The sequence below is a fragment of the Homalodisca vitripennis genome, chromosome 4 (assembly GCF_021130785.1).
Source record: "Homalodisca vitripennis isolate AUS2020 chromosome 4, UT_GWSS_2.1, whole genome shotgun sequence".
Taxonomy (NCBI): domain Eukaryota; kingdom Metazoa; phylum Arthropoda; class Insecta; order Hemiptera; family Cicadellidae; genus Homalodisca; species Homalodisca vitripennis.
The window spans coordinates 83,075,222-83,098,752 of NC_060210.1; the positions used below are offsets into that span (position 1 = coordinate 83,075,222).

Here is a 23,531-nt window from a genome sequence, read left to right on the forward strand (position 1 = left end):
GGGGGGTTTAATTGATAGCAGTTTTATATTTCAATCGCAATTTACGCGTAGCAAACAGTGGATTTTAGATGTCAAATCAAACTTAGTCAATACAATCTTTGCCGGAAATTAAGAATTTTTAAGGTTAAAGTTTTTTAAGTTAAAGGGCTTTAAAAATTGAGTTAAAGAATATATTTTCACAGTTATTTTTTAGGTAGCAGCTACTACTGTGAAATCACTCTTCTGTACAGATTTTGATTCTTCTCAACAATCAAGGCTGCTCCAGACTAACCCCCTCTCCTTACTTAACCCTCACCTACTCACCTACACACAATCCATCCCCAACGAATGATGTTACAAGTGGTGGCTGCCATCGTTATATTCTATTTGTTTCCGAAATGATAGAATCGTATGACATAGTAACACAACTTTTCCACACAAAAAAACTGAAAAAACTTGAGATATATTTTATATGTAGATTTAAACATAGCAGGACATTTCAAATATTTTATGATCCAAACGATCATGTTAGCCAAAAATATTAGTTATTAAATAATTTCTTTAACTGTACGCCCAATTCGTAAACTGAACTACCTATTATCAAAAGGAATTGTTTAATTTTTTTATCACGAATCCCTTCCCAAAACAGATCGATTTTTTTGTTACAGAATAAAACCACCTTACTTTTGCCTAAATTATATATTCCAAAAGTGTTTTATATGGCTTCAGGTTCATTATTTATACTAATTTATAAATTGATAAAATCGCCAATTAAAGTAAAGATGACTTTTTATATTAAAATAGACGCGATGTGTGTGTGCTTCATCTAATCAAACAAACTTCATCTGATTCATAAAACACTTAAACATGCAGTGATAGATAAAGCAAAATCACGATGTATTGCTTACTGAACCTATAGTGGTGCTGTCATCACCAATGTAGCACTCATCCCCTGATGGGTTTTATTGAATAGTTATCATTTCAGCTATATATAGGGTGATTCAAAAAGAGCGCCGGTTTTGATATATCAAATTAAGAGATTTATTTTAATGAAAATCTGAAATCAAATACATAAATATGTTCATCTAAACTTCCGATTTCATGTATGAAAAATAATGTCATGTATGTGTCTCCTCTGCTACGCTGGCACGCAACAACTCTGTCCATGAAATTAGCCATGACTGCATGACAAGTTTCCACTTCAATTTGGCCGAAAACCCGTCGAATTTTCTCCTTCAACTCATTGATGGTTCGGAGTTTATTGGAATAAACTAATGACTTTAGATAACCCCAAAGATGAAAGTCACAAGGTGTTAAGTCACACGACCTTGGTGGCCATTGATGGTCGGAATTACGAGAAATGACGCGATCCTGAAAGCGGTCACGGAGCAACACGATTGTTTCACGGGCAGCGTGGCACCATCCTGCTGAAACCACAACTAGTCAATGTCTATGTTATCCAAATGAGGCCACAAAAACTCCCTAATCATCGTACGGTATCGGTCTCCATTCACTGTCACAGCTTGCCCTTCCTGATCTTCATAAAAATAAGGGCCGATGACGCCGCCCGACCTAAAGCCGCACCAATCTGTCACTCGTGGATACATTTCCCTTTCGTTAATCATGCGAGGGTTTTCTGAACTCCAGATATGGCAGTTCTGTTTATTAACAAATCCATTCAATTGGAAGTGCGCTTCATCATTGAGGATGATATTCATTGCAAAGTTTTCTTCCTCCTGCGAATTTCTCAATACCCAATCAACAAACTGTCGTCTCTTCTGGTGATCTGCCACTTTCAATTGTTGCGTCAGCTGAATTTTATAGGGGTGATATTTGAGATCGTACCGAAGAATTCTCCGTATAGAAGAACATCTTAAACCAATTGTTGAGAACGGCGACGTATTGATTTCGCTGGGCTAACAGCCACACTGTCACGAACCACCTCAATGTTCTGTTCAGTTCGGGCACAACGACGACGTCCAGAGCTTTTGAGGTCGACTGTTGAACCCGTTTCTTGAAACTTTTTCATGAGTCTGTGAACTGTTGATTCATTCGGTGCTTCATTACGTCCTAGTGTACCGCGAAGTCGCCTAACAGTAGCCGCAAACTCTCTCCACTCTGATAAAACGTTTTCACTATTATTAACACTTGTTCCGCACAAGTAAACTTCTCCATGGTTAGACACAGAATGCACTAATGAACTAATGAGAGAAATATCAGCTGCGTCAACAATCGGAATGTAGTCAGAAATAGAATCAAGGTCAAACATTTTTGCCAACTGATAAAATAAAATTTACCGGTCTTTTCAAAACCGGCGCTCTTTTTGAATCACCCATTATTTATTATATATGGCCAGAATTCTGATTACAAATCTAGGAGTACACCAGGCGTAACAGACTTCGCTGAAATCGCATTAAAAGTTTAAAATCATTAGCTCATCACATTTTTACAACGTTCTGCGACAGACAAACAGAGAATCAGACAGGAAAGAAACTCTTACATTTTTTTAAGGAGAAGCCGATCCCCTTTTAAGCCTTATTCTGCCCGTCCTCATGGGCCACTGGCCTCTGCAAGGATCTTATCAAACAGAATAAGGGGGAGAGTCGATACAGTACAAGGTCGATGGTACAGATAAAAAGTGCAAGGGTCATAGACAGGATTCGAACCTGCGCTATCTGTAACTCAAACTCAAATTCCAACTTCTAAGACCGCTCGGCCATCAGCACTCCCAGAAGACAGAAGAGAAACTTTGCCTATCTATTGATAGACGTTATTGACGCTCCGGCAAATCCAATTGATGAATATGTATCATTACAGGAGTACCATCATGCACCAGAAACTATTATTTTGTATGCATGAATAAATGCACATTTCAAGGGAATTTTCAAATCTACATCCTAATCCTAATAATAACATTACAAATGCGAAAGTGCCTTTGTTTGTTTGTTTTTCTTTCACCCATAAGCTATTCAACCGATTTTACTGAAATTTTAGTTGGACATTATTACAGTCCCTGGGATGAATATAGGCCTATCCTTTCCGGGCTACGCCCCACTGGCCTTTGAAGTAGCAAAAACTCCTATCTTGAACCCTAAATTTGTGAAATACTAGCATAATTACAAGATCATGTCTAATGTAATCAGATGTTCTTTGTGAACATTGTTTATTATTGTCAATGTTTTTACATCTATAGTGAGTATATTCCATTTCTACACGCTGTTTTAGATTTCAGCGATTAGGTAAGTACTCATCTACCTTAGAAAACGTAATATCTGTCCTAAAACATAAGATGGTCAGAATTTGACTACGAAGACTCCCTTGAAACAGAATATGCTAAATGAAAGTTCGCTGAACTGTCCATTTGAACTAACGTACCAATTGCAGCTCTAAATGTTCTTTTTAATTTTCTTTCCATTGTTAATGTACTTTTAGATTTACTTGTTTATCAAATACTAAATATTAGATTGGATAGACAATGTTCCTAAAAGGTTTAAAGACTTATATAAAAACGATATTAGTTCACTTTGGCAGAAGTAGGCTTCTTTTATCTGAAATATTTCTTGGTTAGGAAACAATATAAAATCAAATATGGAACAAAACATACAAAATAAATTATAATATCCATAAATATAAACTTTTGACGTATTTTCTTGATCGTGGCAACAAGGAAAATTTAACATTGGTGTCGAAAATATACTTCACTCGAACATGCACGGAAATGTTCTATAATTTTTACTTTACATTTACAGATTGTTTTCAAACCTATATTAGTTGCTTTTGACAAAAACAAGCTTCTCAGAGCTGTGTATGTATATATAATTGGTTGATCGGGAAAGAGGTAAATCAGCTAAGGAACAAAAATACTAAGATTGGAGTATATTACAATGACAATAGTTATACACTTTATAACATATTTTTTTGATCGTGAGAAAAAATACAAACTCAACATTGGCGTCGGAAATATAATTCGCTCGAATCAGAAGTGCTCATATAGATTCAAAACAACGAAATTGCAGTTAGCCGCAGGTAACTGCTGGTATAAAATATATCTCAAGTTTTTTGCTGATTTCTATGCTACTAAGTCATATGATCAGTTTGTTTACAAATGTATTTACTGTAGGTTTTTTAGTTGCTGGCATGCTTACCCATAAAACCAATGTAAAAAAATGTTTGCTCACGTTACAATCTCGATGTTTGCCTGTATAGTAATGAAGTTTCACGCAAAATTGTAAGTTTCTATATGTTAGTTCGTTTTTTAGATATCGCGTGAACAGACGACACACAGGAAGGCGGAAATGAAAAATTTCTGAAAATCCCAGAAAATGCTAATGCTCAGAAAATAAATTAATAAGAATAGATTTAAAAATTAAGGGAAAACGTTTGCGCCCGACACTTGAAGCTCATTTTAGTAATCCACAAATTGTGGAATATAGTTCTCTAGGCTCTTTCAGCTGATGCAGTTATATTATGATATTTTAAAGTTATTTTCACGTCTAAATGTATGTATATATATATATATATATATATATATATATATATATATATATATATATATATATATATATATATATATATATGTTTCATTGCAGGCCTACACATACACTTACATGTCTACATATACATATACATATATTTATGTCTAGGTTAAATAGGAAACGTCGATCAAACCAACTTTAAAGTAAAGAATAGTTTGTATTCCACATGGAACTTTACTGCGCTTGGATATCTTAGCAATGGTCTATCAAGTAATAGTCTTATCTATACTTAATCAATAAATGTTTTCTTTCTTGATTTTATGTGGCAAAATTGGACACATTTTGAATTATAAACGATACAATAATATTTAAACAGAAAGTGGTTTTTTAAACAGCGACATTTAACTAGTTAAAATCGACAATAACATTTTAAAAACTTGACGTATATCCAAATACTGTTTCACAAACTGCATTATAAATACTATTTACTGAATATTAGTCTAAATCATCATAAGATGATTATTTACAAGTAGATTAGGAGACTAATAAATGAAATGAAGAATTCACCAGCAATTTAGCTCGTCTGAATGTTCAGAGGCAGTCGGTATAATGAAATATTCACCAGTCTTCATGCAGTTTGCCTTCCAAATGTATCTTCTTAAGACCTAAATTTCTTTCTCTATTTATCTGTTGAATGTACGAGTGTTTACAAGCTTATTAAGAGTCATTATCAATCAAATTATCACTATGTTCGCTTACTTAACTAGTTTATAATATTCGTTAAAACCGTTCTAATCATTCTAAATATTTTAAACATGATATAAACACTTTTAAACGTCTTAGATCGTATTAAAAATTATTTTTGAACCCATAGGTTAATATTTAATTACGAGTAATGATATGTGGACATTATATTATATGACTCCATAGGACGGAGAGTATACCAGCAAGTAAGGTTTTTCTACATGAAATAGTTAAGTGAATGGAAGCAACATCCTACCTAGTGACGTACTACACTAGTTACTGGAAATATTTATATTTATATTGAATTGTAATGTTTGTTATTTTATTCTCAGGAATGTTTGGAATGCCATTTAAAAAGAATATGAAATGGTGTCCATGTTTTTTTTTTTTTTTTTCAAAATTAAATTGCGTGCGAGGATGTGGGTAACTGCTAGTAACCGGTCAGGTTCCGTTATTTCACCCCATGTTTTTAAATCGCTACTATAGCCACGGAATTGATTGTTTTAACTATTTATGATCATAGATGAGTACGGAGGTACTAAACTAGATAGACACTGTTTGTTTTCCTTGACGACGTCTTATCTTATCAGCATCAGGCATGCCCAGACTGGCGCTGTTATCGCTTGCTCATCGGTTTCCGCTGTCGCTCAAGCTATCAGTTCTGCATACTTCTTGTTATCGAAATGAGACGAGTGCCTCCGGCCATCAGCGCGGGGCAGCACCTTCGCGCTGATGTCAATAAAAGAAAAACATCCCTCGAGATAGTACCTATCAGTAAAATATAAAATTCTAGAGGGGCTGATCAGAAATATAAATTGAAATGATTAGTTCACCCGAAACAATCAATTCCGTGGCTATAGTAGCGATATAAAAACATGGGGTGAAATAACGGAACTTGACCCTAGTAACCTATATGTCTCTAAGAATTCCAAAATAGTCTGTTTACACGACTCGTCAAAGTCAAATCAATGACAGTAATATTATTGGTAACATTTAGATTATTTCTAGGGTCATAAATCGACAATTAACTGTAAAACTTGACAGCTGTTGGTAGACAAAAGACGGTACTGTACGAGCACGACATCTATGTACCCGTAGATATCGGAATGCTGACAAGCCTGTACCTGCTGTGCGGTGTACCTCGGGGCGGGCAAATACAATCTGTAAACATACCCTCAGTCGACAAAGCTGATCACGACACTACAGTATATTGGGTTCCGATATTAGTAAAGGAAACAATTACAGACAAAAACAACGTTGACTTCCCCCGGCAGTACCACGGCGTCCATTGTTGCGACAACTGTAATATAAATAAATAAATCTATTTAGCAGTAATATCATTTGATAATATTTTTTCAGTTGTACACACAAATTACTGTTTGTTTGAAAATATATTTCCTGTTTAAGGTAACTTATTCACCAATAAAAGATTTTCTAAACCCCTATGTATGTTTTACAATTTTGTTACATGTTTTATAAGTTATTATATAATGTTAATGTAACTTGTATACAATTTCAGTGAGGCACTTAACTTCTTGAAACCCTTACTTTCCTTCGATTACAAAAATCTTGGGTTGTCTTTAGGATATTTACATTTAATGTGTGTTTTAGGCCTAACTCATAAACAAACTATATTGCCATGCACTAAAAATAATTGTGGTATTTCAATTACAAGGTGGGTAACACAATAGTAAAAGATAGAACTTCAAGTTCCAAGTTCTACTAAGTTCTAGTTAAACCCTAATAAAATAAAGAAGATTTAACGCACGCCAGGCTGGATCAGCGTCGGGGACTTTGCGTCCACCCATCAGTAGAGAACATCATGGGCTGTGTAAAGCGACTCTGATAGACCGACTTTTATAGTTCTCAATTCTGATATAGAGGAAGTAGTGGTTTAAAACAAAATTCCTGCCGTCCATGTTACCTCATTGAAAAATAATTATTTATAAAGATGTATATACACAATCACAAAAAACTGCTTTCGTAATTAACTTGTTCAGGAAGGAATGGCTGTCTTATTTTACCAGGCGGAGTTAGTGCTAAAGCACGGCGGCCACTGCCACCGATACGATCCAGCACGGTTAGCCCTTTTTACGTTAACGCCGTGATATCTACTCAAGCAAGTTTTAAACAATTTAGCATTTCAAAAATAGTCTTGTACTGAAAATATTAATCACAATAATATTAATTATATTTTACTATAGAACGTATCAGCGACAAACTCAAACCAACTTTATGTAGCTTGTATGTTATATTAACAGCGATATAGGTTATAATTCAATCATTCTTGATGATCAAAATAATTAAAATACTCACATAACGTAGTAAAATGTTGTGTTGGATTGATATTGTGAAACAGAATATTTAGATATCTGAAGAAAATACAAGGGGGACGAACATTATAAGGGGGATATTATTCAACAAGCAATTCCTTCCATGACTACAATTTTCATGATGGACAAATAAACCTTACAATTAAAAGCCTTACAGTTTTTAGTTAAACAAACATACCTCCAAGAAGGTTAAACAAATTTGAACGAATCAGTCTAAATATGCGTGCCAGCACTAGAAAAATAGACTAGCAGTTCCAGGATTAAAAATCGGAATAAAAATTAGAACTTAACAGTAGCATTTCGTGAAATTACTGTCTCCTTCTACGAGTTTTCTTTCATTACTGAGTCGTGATAACTCTTATGTGCTGGATTGTATAAATGTTCGTAAATTCGGTCTATCTTTCGTCTGAATGCACGCAACTAGCTCCTTTCCTCAATCAAATGGATTCAAGCAAAAATTATTATTTTTGGTACATAGGTACCTATATATTGTACGCAATATTCCCACTAAAGAAGGATTTTCCTCTTCAGCCTCTGAGCTGTTATTAATACAAGATTTTGTTAAATATTATTAATTTTTTGTGTAAACGGATTCCAATACCCAACACATGGATGTCGTTGGCAAGCAAAACATCTGATGACTGCTAGGCCAATTTTATAGCCTACTTTTTTTAAATATTCTTAATAATCCAAATTAGGTTTTCACCAAATGAATAATCAGAAAAACATTGACAAAATTAGCGCCTTGAGAGTGTTAGTGTACTGCAAATATAAATGACAATAATATTAATTATATTCTACTATATATCGCATTAGTTACAAACTAAAATCAACTTTGTATATCCTGTTTGTTATAGTAACAGTATATAGGCTATAATTCAATCATTCTTGATTATAAAAATAATTTAGATACGCACATAACGTAACTAATATTGTGTTATCTTGAAATTTTGCAACGGAATATTTACAGAAAATGAAGAAAACCCAAATGGGAAGAGCAATCACATTACTCAATGAGCGATTCTTTCCATGACAATAATTTTCATGATGGAGAAAAACCATATAACTACAAGCTATTACTGTTTTTAGATAAACCAACATACCTCTAAGAAGATTAAAGAAACTTGCATGAATGAGCCTCGATTTGTGTACCAGCACTGGAAAAATAGATGACCAGTTCTAGGGTTAAACTTTCGAATAAAAACATTAACTTACCGGTGGTATTTAGTGAAGGTGATATCTGAGGAGATAGCAGGAGGGAGGCCACAAGTTTTCATTCACTGTTAAGTCGTGACGACTCTTATCTGCTGGATTTTATGAATGTTCATAAGGGCGCACTGTTTCAATAAGTGCTTAGTCTGAACACATGCAACTTGCTATTTTTCTCAAAGCACCAAATACAACTATTTTCACTGTTGTACGTTCCTTCGAAAAGCGTCCAAAATCTCTAGGCAGGTAGAGGAGATCATGTAGAAGGGTTATCTCCCAACCCACCATCGTCACCACCATTCCGGCCTTTCTGGAGGTGTCGAAATGCATGCAATCAAATGGATGTCCGCCCACTGCGACCGGCCCGGCCTATCCGGCCTCGGTCGGCTCTTGTGCTATTCAATTTTTAATCAGTAATCTCATAATAAACTTAACACAGTAAAAAATTATCTTTAATGTTTAGCGGGTTACGCTAAAAAGTCAACCTGAAACTAACAACCCAACAAAGTAACTGCATTCCACGTATTGATTTCACTGGAAAATGTCATATGATTAATCTTCACAATGTACATTGCTTACTAATTTGATTATACTGTGTGTTACTCGTTGGCAATATTATTAACCGAAAGGTCGATGAAAAGAAAGTCACTTTTTGATTGATACAAATAATAACTCCCAATAGACCAGTGTTTAATATTTAAAATACTTATTTATAGGTAGTAGAGGTAGAGTGTCACACCAAATTTTAACCCCCCAACATTTGACACTTATCGTGAGTACAGACAGACAGATCATTAGCAACCGGCGGTAATTTCTGTTTTATTTATATATATATATATATATATATATATATATATATATATATATATAAATTACCTAACTTATTTCCATACTAATTCAATATACAATTTAATATATTAATCCGTAATGATTGAATATACAATTAATATACTAATAAGAGCAAAAATCATAAATAGGTATTAAGAACATAGGGAGATTATTAAACTATTAATTCACCAGACATAAAAAGATTTTCTGAATAAAATTACATGACATCATTTGTGCTTAGTTTATTGGATAACATTCATTAACGTAGTAAGATAGGGTATAAATTACCCTTGATCAGTTCTTTTAATGGCCAATTACTCTTGAATTATATTTATACCATCTAGTTACTACTAGTTCGAAGTTTTATGGCTATCATAGACAAGATCTACTTCTCTCTCGTTTACTTTACGTTTACTTTTTTTGTATTCTAATTAATTTCTTTTGCAAAATTCTGAAATTGAGTCCCTGAAAAAGATCGGGTTTTGTACAATCTTATGGTAAAGTTGGAGTAAACTTAATCATGGAAATATACAAGCATGGAATAAATCAAACCTGGCGTCTTCCATTACCAACTCCTGGACCGCAGTAATTTCAGAAAGCACTGAAGGCTGTTGCTAGAGTATAGTTTATGCATTTCAAAGTTCATTGCATATACAAGATGAAAACAAAAGCATTTGAAGGCTACATGAATATTTGCTATAGACGTAATGACAATAAACAATACTTTTACTTCTAAAGTCCACAAGTTTATCCAAAATAAAGGTAATTAGAAGTTTTCCTTAAAGAGCAAAATTTAGTCCATTAAAATTTAATCTTAACTATATAAACATAATTAGTAATAAATAACATAATATTAATAAACTTTTAACACTTTTAAACTTATATTCTTCTTACTATGTACATTTCGTAATCATTGATTCCATCTTCAGGTACAAAATAAGGTTAAGTTAATTATAAAAATAAATAATTAAAATCAATTTGTCATGTGTTTTTTACTACCTTGGTGGCTAAATTTGTTGTATTTAATTTTATGTGAGATCATTGTACATTGTTTAAAAGTCTATCGAATAATAAACTTTTTGTTAGAAAATCTTTGTCATTTAATAATATATTATGATTAATTTTGGCACTTTTGTAAATTTCAAAATGTTTTAAAGTAGATAATAAGCGACTTTTTTTGCTTGTGTGGAAAATTTCAAGATTGTTTTCGATGTTAGTGTATGTATGGCCGGTGTTATTTAAATGGTCTGCATATTTTGAATTTGATGATGTTTTCAATGCTTTTATGTGTTCATTAAATCTAATTTTGAATGATCGGCCGGTTTGTCCAATATAGTGGGATTGACAATCGTTGCAATTTAATTTGTATACTCCACTATTGTTGAATTTTAAATTTTTATTTTGGTTTGTTGAATTGCTTTTGTTTTTGATTAAAAGTCCAATGTTGTTCGATGTTTTGAATGCCAATTGATATCCTTGTTTATAAAATGATTTGTTAATTTTGTGACAATGTTTACCAAGGTAGTCTGATTGAATGTATTTGATATCTCTTTCTTCTTTCTTCTTGTTTTCTTTCTTTTTGTAGTTCTTCAATAATATATCAATCATGCTTGGTTTATATCCATTATTTTGGGCTATGTATTTAATAATGTTTAATTCTTTATAAAATCTGCAGTTGTCATTGGAATTTTGTGTAATCTGTCGATCATTGATTTGAATGCAGCCATTTTTTGGTGATATGGGTTATTCGATGAGGAAGGAATAACTAAATCTGTGTATGTCGGTTTTCTGTAAATTTTGAAATTGTGTTTTTTGTTGATCTTGGTTATAGTCAAATCAAGGTAGTTTATTGCATTATTTTCTTCAATTTCACTGGTAAATTTTGTATCATCAACAAATAATTTATTATTACAGATACGTTGATGATATAATATGTCTATTCAAAGGAAATGAAAGACAAATAGGCATGTTCAAAAACTACTTAAACCAAATCCATCATAATCTACATTTTACCAGTGAAATTGAAGAAAATAATGCAATAAACTACCTTGATTTGACTATAACCAAGATCAACAAAAAACACAATTTCAAAATTTACAGAAAACCGACATACACAGATTTAGTTATTCCTTCCTCATCGAATCACCCATATCACCAAAAAATGGCTGCATTCAAATCAATGATCGACAGATTACACAAAATTCCAATGAAAACTGAAGATTTTTATAAAGAATTAAACATTATTAAATACATAGCCCAAAATAATGGATATAAACCAAGCATGATTGATATATTATTGAAGAACTACAAAAAGAAAGAAAACAAGAAGAAAGAAGAAAGAGATATCAAATACATTCAATCAGACTACCTTGGTAAACATTATCACAAAATTAACAAATCATTTTATAAACAAGGATATCAATTGGCATTCAAAACATCGAACAACATTGGACTTTTAATCAAAAACAAAAGCAATTCAACAAACCAAAATAAAAATTTAAAATTCAACAATAGTGGAGTATACAAATTAAATTGCAACGATTGTCAATCCCACTATATTGGACAAACCGGCCGATCATTCAAACTTAGATTTAATGAACACATAAAATCATTGAAAACATCATCAAATTCAAAATATGCAGACCATTTAAATAACACCGGCCATACATACACTAACATCGAAAACAATCTTGAAATTTTACACACAAGCAAAAAAAGTCGCTTATTATCTACTTTAGAACATTTTGAAATTTACAAAAGTGCCAAAATTAATCATAATATATTATTAAATGACAAAGATTTTCTAACAAAAAATTTATTATTCGATAGACTTTTAAACAATATACAATGATCTCACATAAAATTAAATACAACAAATTTAGCCACCAAGGTAGTAAAAAACACATGACAAATTGATTTTAATTATTTATTTTTATAATTAACTTAACCTTATTTTGTACCTGAAGATGGAATCAATGATTCCGAAATGTACATAGTAAGAAAAATAAAAGTTTAAAAGTGTTAAAAGTTTATTAATATTATGTTATTTATTATAAAACACTTTTCGAGGCTACATCTCTAACATAATTAGTAAGTATAACATTATAACATTAAAGAGTATTCCTATAGTAATTTTGGTATAACACTGTGTATTACATTATTTGAGGTAGTAAATTACAATGAATAAAAACTAAATAATTTAATTTACATTGATATGTTCTGTACAGCTATTACTAGACAAGCATAATGTGTTAAGTGCACTAAAGCTCACTATGAACAGCTGAAAGAGAGTAAAGAAATTACCATCTGTTGATCTCCGACAGAAAGGCCCCTGAAGTACGACTTGTAACGGGAAGTAGTTTACTTAACGACTCAACCTATTCAAATGAAAATTAATTATATATTGACTAGCCCTTGACCTCGATTTGCACCGGAATAAGGGCCTTCTCCCGTCTCGGGCAATTTGTATTCAAAGTGACCTTCTATTTAGAGCCCTATAGTTTGAAACTTAAATTGCACAATAAAATTAAATTGATGTTGTCTATGTATAAAAATCATATCAAGCTGATCAACGTAAACTCTGTGTTGAAGTATTCCAACCTCATCTGTATTACAGTATGATTTTTATGTTAATAAACGTATTCCTAACTTACCTAGGAGTTGTCATTATTCCAAAGAGATCGGTTCATTGTATACATAACATGTTCATAATGTATAACATTTTTTTATCTCTTAAGGCAAAAAGCTTCAAAAAATAGACCTAGTCTTATAAGGACTTTTACGGAGCTTCGGCTGCTTCCGGAGTGACAGGATATTCTGGAAGAATAAAGTTGGAGGTAGAAGCCGCCTCCTGTCAAGATTCATGAGGAAACGCTTAGGGCACTAATCTCGTCATGTCTCTTGGAAGAAGGGGAAGCCAGCTCTGAACCAGCCTCTCCTGTCAAAGCAGGCAGGGGGTGACACACCCTTATGTCTAGGCTGGCAAGAACCTTTGACTTTTAGGGAACGAACCTTACCAATTTCAGCAGTCATCTCCAGCAGTAGACTAGACCTATCGAATTACCCTTGCGCCCCAAAATCTCTATATTTGGGACAGTGCTGCTCCTTTACATCCTAATGGTTTCCCAGATTTAAGTGACAAAATATTCTGGAAGGGTAAAGTTGGAGGTAGAAGCCGCCTCCTGTCGAGATTCATGAGTAAACACTTAGGGCACTAATCTCGTCATGTCTCTTGGAAGAAGGGGAAGCCAGCTCTGAACCAGCCTCTCCAGTCAAAGCAGGCAGGGGGTGGCGCACCCTTATGTCTAGGCTGGCAAGAACCTTTGACTTTTAGGGAACGAACCTTACCAATTCTAGCAGTTATCTCCAGCAGTAGACTAGACCTATCGAATTACCCTTGCGCCCCAAAATCTCTATATTTGGGACAGTGCTGCTCCTGTACATCCTAATGGTTTCCCAGATTTAAGTGACAAAATATTCTGGAAGGGTAAAGTTGGAGGTAGAAGCCGCCTCCTGTCGAGATTCATGAGGAAACACTTAGGGCACTAACCTCGTCATGTCTCTTGGAAGAAGGGGAAGCCAGCTCTGAACCAGCCTCTCCAGTCAAAGCAGGCAGGGGGTGGCGCACCCTTATGTCTCGGCTGGCAAGAACCTTTGACTGTTAGGGAACGAACCTTACCAATTCCGGCAGTCACCTCCAGCAGTAGACTAAACCTATCGAATCACCCTTGCGCCCCAAAATCTCTATATTTGGGACAGTGCTGCTCCTGTACATCCTAATGGTTTCCCAGATTTAAGTGACAAAATATTCTGGAAGGGTAAAGTTGGAGGTAGAAGCCGCCTCCTGTCGAGATTCATGAGTAAACACTTAGGGCACTAATCTCGTCATGTCTCTTGGAAGAAGGGGAAGCCAGCTCTGAACCAGCCTCTCCAGTCAAAGCAGGCAGGGGGTGGCGCACCCTTATGTCTAGGCTGGCAAGAACCTTTGACTGTTAGGGAACGAACCTTACCAATTCCGGCAGTCACCTCCAGCAGTAGACTAAACCTATCGAATCACCCTTGCGCCCCAAAATCTCTATATTTGGGACAGTGCTGCTCCTGTACATCCTAATGGTTTCCCAGATTTAAGTGACAAAATATTCTGGAAGGGTAAAGTTGGAGGTAGAAGCCGCCTCCTGTCGAGATTCATGAGTAAACACTTAGGGCACTAATCTCGTCATGTCTCTTGGAAGAAGGGGAAGCCAGCTCTGAACCAGCCTCTCCTGTCAAAGCAGGCAGGGGGTGGCGCACCCTTATGTCTAGGCTGGCAAGAACCTTTGACTTTTAGGGAACGAACCTTACCAATTCCAGCAGTCATCTCCAGCAGTAGACTAGACCTATCGAATTACCCTTGCGCCCCGAAATCTCTATATTTGGGACAGTGCTGCTCCTGTACATCCTAATGGTTTCCCAGATTTAAGTGACAAAATATTCTGGAAGGGTAAAGTTGGAGGTAGAAGCCGCCTCCTGTCGAGATTCATGAGGAAACACTTAGGGCACTAATCTCGTCATGTCTCTTGGAAGAAGGGGAAGCCAGCTCTGAACCAGCCTCTCCAGTCAAAGCAGGCAGGGGGTGGCGCACCCTTATGTCTAGGCTGGCAAGAACCTTTGACTGTTAGGGAACGAACCTTACCAATTCCGGCAGTCACCTCCAGCAGTAGACTAAACCTATCGAATCACCCTTGCGCCCCAAAATCTCTATATTTGGAACAGTGCTGCTCCTGTACATCCTTATGGTTTCCCAGATTTAAGAGACACCGGTTTTTGCTGTACCCAGTGTGGGTTCGACTGGAAGTTATAAGCCAGCCAGAAGTGAACCCTATGAGATATAAAATGTGTGACTGTCCGTTATACAGCTCTTAAACCTTGTGATTCAATAAATCCCTACAGTAACTAGGTTTACTTATTTAAGTGTTTTTCAATTATCCTCCTTTATATCAAGAGTTTTGTTCCATAGTCAACACTAATTCTATCGCCGAGTTTTTGCACATATCGTGCACTAATATATAGGCCACAACTCTTCGGTAAAGCTGCTACTAGAGTAAGGGATCTTGGGTAACTGGGTAGCAACTGACTTCAGTATTACGGATTGAAGAATGTTGGCCTACCCGTACATTTATTTTGGTTCCAAACATATCAGTAAATTATTAATTCAACCAAATTATGTGTATGCGTGTGTTTTTTCAACTAATATTGGCCAAACTCATTTATAACAACAATTAGGAAATTCTATTCAACGATCTATTGATTTCTGTGAAATACAACATAATGATCTTTAACTGCTGTTGTACGTCGTGGTTTTAAATTAATCAAAATATTCTACTTAAGTAATGGTATCGACTCTTATGTTTAATTTTCTTAAGTAATTTTCGATCGTCATAAAATACGTTTCATAATAATATAAGCATATAAGGAATACATTAGAGAAAAAATAGTTTTTCTAAGTCTACGTATAAAAGCTATATAAAACTAACTTATATAACTATATTACCCCTTGATATTATTAAAGAAGTTAATATTTTTGTTGTCTACTGGAAAAAGCCATTAAAGGCTGTGACTAAAACAATGTTTTGGGTGTTCAAAATATTAATTAACACCACTTTAGTTATAAATGGCTCTTAATTTATTTAAAGACTAAATTATAAACTGAACATAACCGTTTATTAATAACTGTACGCATCAGTTCTGGTAACGTGCAAGAGATGAAGGAATATTCTGATACTCCAAGCTTCCATTATTAAGCGTGAGAATCTCGGGCGGTCTTAAGTGTGACATTTATCGTTGTCTCGTTTCTTGTTTCATGATTCAAATCTCTCCCATTTTTCTAAAACCTGGAGGTCTACGATTTATATACGCCTCGCTTCGGTTGGATGAGATACAATTTATCTCAGGTAAAACACAACATTTCTAAACAAAAAGAAAACGTCTATTCAGCAAAAACTTTATGTCTGTATTGGAATTGTACAATTAGTTTTAGTTTACTTTTTATTAGGTTTAATATAGTACTTACCAACCTTTTAGAATAGATTCGAGCTTTTGTTAAACTCTGGTGTCTCTCTGTCGCTTGCCTGAAACAAAAATATATTATTGTTCTATATGAAAACCCAACACGGTAATATATTTAATCTTGCTTATAGAGGAATTTATTTGTTTGAAATGGTGCACTGTGGCATTTTTAAAATTTTTTAGTATATAAATAAAAAATTATTAAAATTGGTTGTTTTACAATTTAATGAACACTTGTTAAAGCTATTTCACACGTTGTATTTCTTTGCCTTAAGTTTTAAAACTATTACTGGGATTAATATAACGTGTTTCAATGTACTTAATCTTTTTTTCTAGATTGGAAGTATTTCAAATTAGTTTAACAATATTCTATGGGGAATCATTTTAAACCAAACGTGGGTACATGCTTAATTTATTTTCCATAATGACAAGACCAATGCCAGTATTTTATTGGGAAAATAAAACCAGTAGAGCATCAGATTCTTAAATTAATTATCTTTCTACATTAGTATTGCTCCCATTCTGTTTCTCTGAAAATACAAGTTTATAATGTCAAAGTTTAGAATATACTCATTTATGATGTTATATAAACACAATAGATTACAGGTGATGTTTTGAGCTTCTGTCACAAAATAAAAGCACAAAGTACTCGAGGGAATGCTTGCCTGCCATAACAGGTATAACGAGTAAAAGCAGTCCCCTGACAAACCAGCTCTAAAATTGATACTTAGGGACTTTCTCTATATGTCAGCAAGAGGCCTATTTTATATCATTAATAGACATTTGTGCAGGCAAGTTCAATGCGGATACTTGGTAATAATTTTCTGCACTTCAGTAATAATATAATATTATTTTACTACTTATGTTATGGTCCGTCACAACAATCAAAGGTAATCCAAACATAGACATTTTGCTGAGGATAATGGCCTGGTTAGACCCAGTAAAAAAATTCGATAGTGTTGTGGTATAGTCAGTAAACGTTAATTACTAGTTCTGCCCATTAGGACTCTAGAGTGTTTCAGTGATATTTGACATGTTTTTTATGATATTTTTTAATTGTAGGACTGGGTTTCAGTAAAACTTTAGATAACTTTGATATGTTTTCTGTGGTAACATTGTTTTGACTGTATGACTGTACAATGTTTCAGCGATAATTTAGATATTTTGAGATGTGATAACAATATTTTTGTTGTAGAACTGGACAGTGTTTCAATGATACTTTAGAAGGCTGACATGTTTTCTGTGATAACCATGTTTACGGTGTACTACTGCACATTGTTTAATGATACTTTAGATGACTTTGACATGTTTATGTTATAACCATGTTTTGGATGTAAAACTGCACAGCATTTCAGTGATACGACACATGACTTTGAGATGTTGTCTGTGACAAATGTTTTAGTGCTTCAGTAATACTTTAGATAACACTGAGATAACAATGTTTTACAGAGAAGCACTTGACTGTGTCTCACGGAACGTGTTGTATTGCCGCCCTTATCGAATCTGGCCCATTAAAACAATAAAGCTCATCACATTTTACTCCATTATTCTGATGTTCTTTATTTTTGTTAGATATATGTTTTTAATTGTTTTACATTATACAATTGATTTATAGTTTCTATATATATATATAGGCTACTTTGATCAGGAGCATACATTTTTTTTGTCGTTGAAACGCTAAATTATGAACTTGTTTAACGCAATGCGCAAAATTCTCAAATTAATTTATTTTTAATTGTAAATTTAAAAGGAAAAGTTACACAAACCTTCTACACTAAAAGAGAGTTAAAAATATTCTAACGATTGTCGTTGTTCCTATGGGAAAAACTGTGAATCGTGATCGAATAACAAAGCCATTTGTTAAGCTCCAGCAGCGCATGAAAATGATGAGTTACGTTGTCTTCTCCGCCTTTAAAACAGTTTTGTGTTTAAAAAGGTTACGTTGGGAAAATTAAGATCCCTTTATAGATCTTTATGACTTCTTTGCGATGGATGCGCTACCTAATAATGAATGCACCCATCAATATTATCATATTGAATTTTTAGGATGACATATCTTCAAAAAGTATATCTTCTACATTATTTCATTCTGTTTACTTATTTATTTGCAGAAGATTTCACCGCTGAATCTGCCCATAAGAACGTCGAAGAGGCTTGTTTTAAGCAAAGTAGAAATAGTAAAACACTGTACCTAAACCTCAGTTTTTATAAGTTACAAAGACAATTCGTAATATTTAATAAAACTATCTTATGCTATAAATGGTAATATTCTGTATCAAGGAATACGAGTCATCAATATTGTTTTAAAGAATAAGGCATTAGTCTGTCATTGTTAATAAATAAACTAGTTTTCATTAATAAAACTGTTATACAATCACATAAAAGTTTACAAGAGGTCTCTAGATTCACACTAAACTAAAGTAACTCTGTTGGTACATCTCAAATAAAATCATTATGTAGGAATGGAGTCTTAATTTATGTGAATTCTTAAGGAACTCAAAACGCATATATGTGATTGAAATAGAGTAATAGAGTTTTTCACCCGAAACATCCAGTTCTTAAATTACTGCCGAACAAAATATGGTTAGAGAATATGGTGTTAACGTTGACTTTAAAGTTATATCTACTGAATAAAATTTACACGCGATAATGTATGTCTCTTAAACTGGTATAATTTGCTATTGTTAATTTTTAAGAAATCCACCTAGAAGTATAAGCTCATAAGGCCTAAATTTACCATTTGATTATTAAATTGTAAGTAATAACTAAATAACGTATCAATAAAGACAGATGAAACAAAAATTCAATTAATGGCATAGAATAGTTTAAATATAAATAGCGATAGTTTATCATTAAAAAATAGTTAAGATTGAGGTTGAAATAATGGGGAGATAAAATAATTTTAAGTTAAGAAAACAATTATTACAAAAGAAAGATAAATTTAAGAGAAATCGGTAATTAATTACTATTATTACAGATTAATATTTATAGTTGTTTTATGTTTTATAGATAATCTGATGTTGTCAAGTCCAAACAAACCTTATACACTGAGTCGTTAACAAGTAGAACCATACTGTACTTTAAAAACTTTGAATTTACCTATCTTACATCAGATTATGCGTTAGTTTAATAAGTTAATGTATTGTATTAGTAAAGAAAATCCCATTGTGTTTTAAGTAGCTAAAAACGTAAAACAGAAATAACTACTCTTTTCTTATTTATATAGTACACATGGCAACCAGTCCTATAATTTTAATCACTCTCAATATGAATAAGGGAATTTCCTATCTGTTAATATAGCAAAATATATACATGGTAAAACTTGATGATGAAAGCGATGTAAGATACAGTATGGTAAAATATAAAAAGACTTTTCAAAGATGTTATCCTTTTATTTCTATAAAGTATGTTTGTATAATTGCACCTAAACACTCGAATCTTACCACACATAATGATTAATTTATCACTTTGTAATTTCTCATGTGTAACTTTATTATCTGGGAGTTTTATTATTTTATATTTACCGATTTTTACCGATTTTAATTTCGTGGTTAATAACTTGCTTAGTTCTAAATTTTACAAAATATGTAAGAACAACAGTTTATTTTTTTAGTAAATCCCACTTGTGATGTAATACGATAAAGTGCTATGATAGTTCCAAATGGAATTAGTCATATGTCATGTATCAGGTAACCATTTTTCAGTGTTCATGATTAGGAGGACCTCAGGTTAAGCAAAATTTCGAGTAATTCTTATTACAGGTTTTGCACTTCTAGTTCAAATTAATTATAATTCCAACGCAAAATTGGAGTTTACTATTTTGCCCCAAGACACAATATACAGTATATAGACCTATACATAATTTTGTAATGAGGTAGTATTCTAAAAAGTAGTTTTCTAAATTCTATGGATGTAGATATTGATATTAAAATTAATAACTGAAATCATCATCAATAATACGTAGCCTACACATATCAATACTTACATTATAACAGTTGTCATCTATATGTAAAGCGCTGATACATGCTACAGTAAAGTACAGTAAAGTCTTGCTTCCCAATTCATGTATGTTGTATCGTACTCGTTGGTACAGTCTAGGAATATCAGTATGTATATTATTAGGACACAATGACGCCTCCTCGATTTTCTGTCATATAAATTGCATTTACTGTTTCGTTTATTGCTTTCTGATTCCACTTGCTATAATTGCAGACTCACTGCACTCGCTTGTTTCCTAGAATTGTCACAGAGCGAATGGTTTTTTCAATCATGCTAATGCCTAGTCCTTCAGTTTTTTTTTTTTTTTTTTTTTTTTTTTTTTTTTTTTTTTTTTTTTTTTTTTTTTTTTTTTTTTTTGTTCCTTCAGCTACTGTAAAAATACCGTCGCACAATATCTAAAGAAACCAAATTTAATCCCTTAAATGTACACACTCACAATTTAGATCATTATGTAAAATCTAGAATATATTAATTGGTTTGATGAAGAAGAATAGAAGATAAGAAGTATTGTTACATTTGTATGCTTTCACTCTATTAATGTAAACAAATTGAAAATATTGGTTAAAATATTTAAACATATTGTCGCACTGTTGTAATACAGTGTTTAAACAGAACAGTTGATTACATTTTACAGTCTCTTTAAATTCATATTACACATATTTAGAGACGAAGATGAAATTTCTTGCTGCTTTAGAGACCAGTGGGGCGTAACCCGGAGGGATTTGTGTAATAAGAAGACTCATCATAGGAACCCTAAGAATGGACATGTAAAATTTCAGTATAATCAGTTGATTAGTTTATGCGTGAAAACAAAACAAACGAACAAAGCACTATTGCATTTATAACATTATTAGGACCACGCTTTTTTCTATAAATTAATAATTACCGACAAAATCAATATCGTTTCGAGTCCTAAAATAATAACGAGTGTATCCAGTTGCTTGCAAGTTGTTGCAGGTCGCGTGTTATAATCTGATAATGTAAAGTTAATGTTGTTTACGTTCCTTTCCAGGAACTCGAGCTAACATTAAACTCATTTCCTTTAGAAATCCGTGAGCAGAATTTATGTTTTGCTCTTGATAATACATTTCGTTTCATAAGGCTGTTATACAACTTTTAAAATTATACGACAGTATTCAGAGAAGCCCAAAATTATAAACTAAAGCATTTTATTGAGGTTGAGAATTCTAAAATGTCTAATTTAATTTTAAAAGAAAAAGAAGCGAAATAAAAGTACAAACTCCACGGAATATTTCAACTGTCAAACTAGCACGCAATATAATGTTCTTAGTAATCAACTATTAAGTTTAGTACATCAAGAATAAGAGTGATTATTTTTATTTGGAGTCCGAACTACGAGATCTACCACTTGTCTGGCGCAACATACAAAGGAAACCTGAATATTCAAGTTTTGTTGAGCGAAAACCACAGGATCTCTTGGATGGCCCTAACATATAAGGTAACCAAGAGAGTAAAAGTTTTTATTTTGAGTTGGAACTACGGGATCTATCGCTTGTCTAGCCCAATATACAATGCAACCAAGAGAGTGGAGGTTTTTATTTGGAGTCAGAACCACAAGATTTATCAACTGACGGGTGTTAACGACAAATAAGAGGGTAAACATTGTGTTTAGTTTATTTAAAGTTATAACTAAGGCTCTCCCGCCAGTTTCTGACTAAACCTGAGTCCTGTCTGTCTGTATGCAAGAAAACTGTCGAACAACTTGATCTAGAAGGTTGGAATCTGGTGAATATATATCTGTGCTATTTCTATATCGGAATTATAAACTGTACACATTGATCCATAAGGAGTTTCAATTTCTGTCTTAATAGACAGTAATTAGTCATCTTTTAATAAAGGTGACTACAGTTACATTGGTCTTATGGGCAACCACGTTGGCAGCGAGAAAAACACAGAATAAAAATTAGTAAACATATGTTTGATATTGTGATAACATTTGCAGTAAAATTTGATAAAGTTACTTTTGTGGATTAGTTAGTTTAGTACACAGTCTGAACGATTTGTCATGCAAAGTAATCTTGATAGTAAGCTTAACGGCAAATGGCCTTTTACTGTAGATTGTTTTCATCGATTACTGATTAAAAGTGTTATAAACTGAATTTGAATTTAGTTTTAAAAGTAGTTAAAAGGTTTCTATTTATTGAGTACAAGAATACTTAGGGTCTTTAAATGTTGTACATAGTTTAGAACTGGGAAACAGCGCTGTATACTCTATTCACTATTTTACACAATAAACACTCGTATTTGCATATATGAAGCATATAACTAAGTAAAATAAGTGCTCTTAAAATCGAAGGAATTAACTGCCATCCGAACTTTCTACCATCTGAAAATCAATACATATTTCGTCAATCGTTTTTCAGACACAAGTGATCCCGGTTTATGTCTACAGAAGTTGTAGAGGGAAATGTCTCAATAAATTTATAAATTATAAAACCTAGAGTTGTACCCTTAAAACACATTCATGTATTAAAGGTTTGTTTTTGACGATGGAAGGATCGTGAAGGAAACATTTTCCATCATTCAGTGACACAAAAACATCAGTAACACTACGCTTCGATATCTGCAATCTGATCTTTTCTTTGGGCAAATAACTAACCTAACAAGTAATTAAGATCTAGGTTAAAATAAACAAATCATACCAGAGCGTTGCGACACGTATAGATCAGGATTTAATTTGTATTAGGTTAGTTATTTACCTAAAGAAGAGATCAGATTTTAGATCTCAAAATGTAGTCTTACTGATTTTTTTCCACCACTGGGCGATATAAAATTTCCAAAAAATCTTGTTTCCTTAAAATATACAAAGATAACCCATTGAGCGTTTACTGGAATCCCTCCAATCAAGTTGACGACGAAAGTAGATTTATGAATTTGTATGTTTCCGTACACGAACACT

The 23,531-nt window shown here is 33.2% G+C and overlaps 1 protein-coding gene across 6 annotated transcripts in view; it reads right to left on the reverse strand.

Annotated features, from left to right (window-relative positions):
* The window catches only part of LOC124359652 (cGMP-specific 3',5'-cyclic phosphodiesterase-like), a 507,337-nt gene that overhangs the window by 468,649 nt on the left and 15,157 nt on the right, over positions 1–23,531 (reverse strand). For all 6 annotated transcript variants that reach the window (XM_046812571.1, XM_046812573.1, XM_046812572.1 and 3 more), the window contains one exon: positions 16,621–16,674. The gene's annotated coding sequence lies outside the window, so the exon portion shown is untranslated. The remainder of the gene's footprint in view (positions 1–16,620; positions 16,675–23,531) is intronic.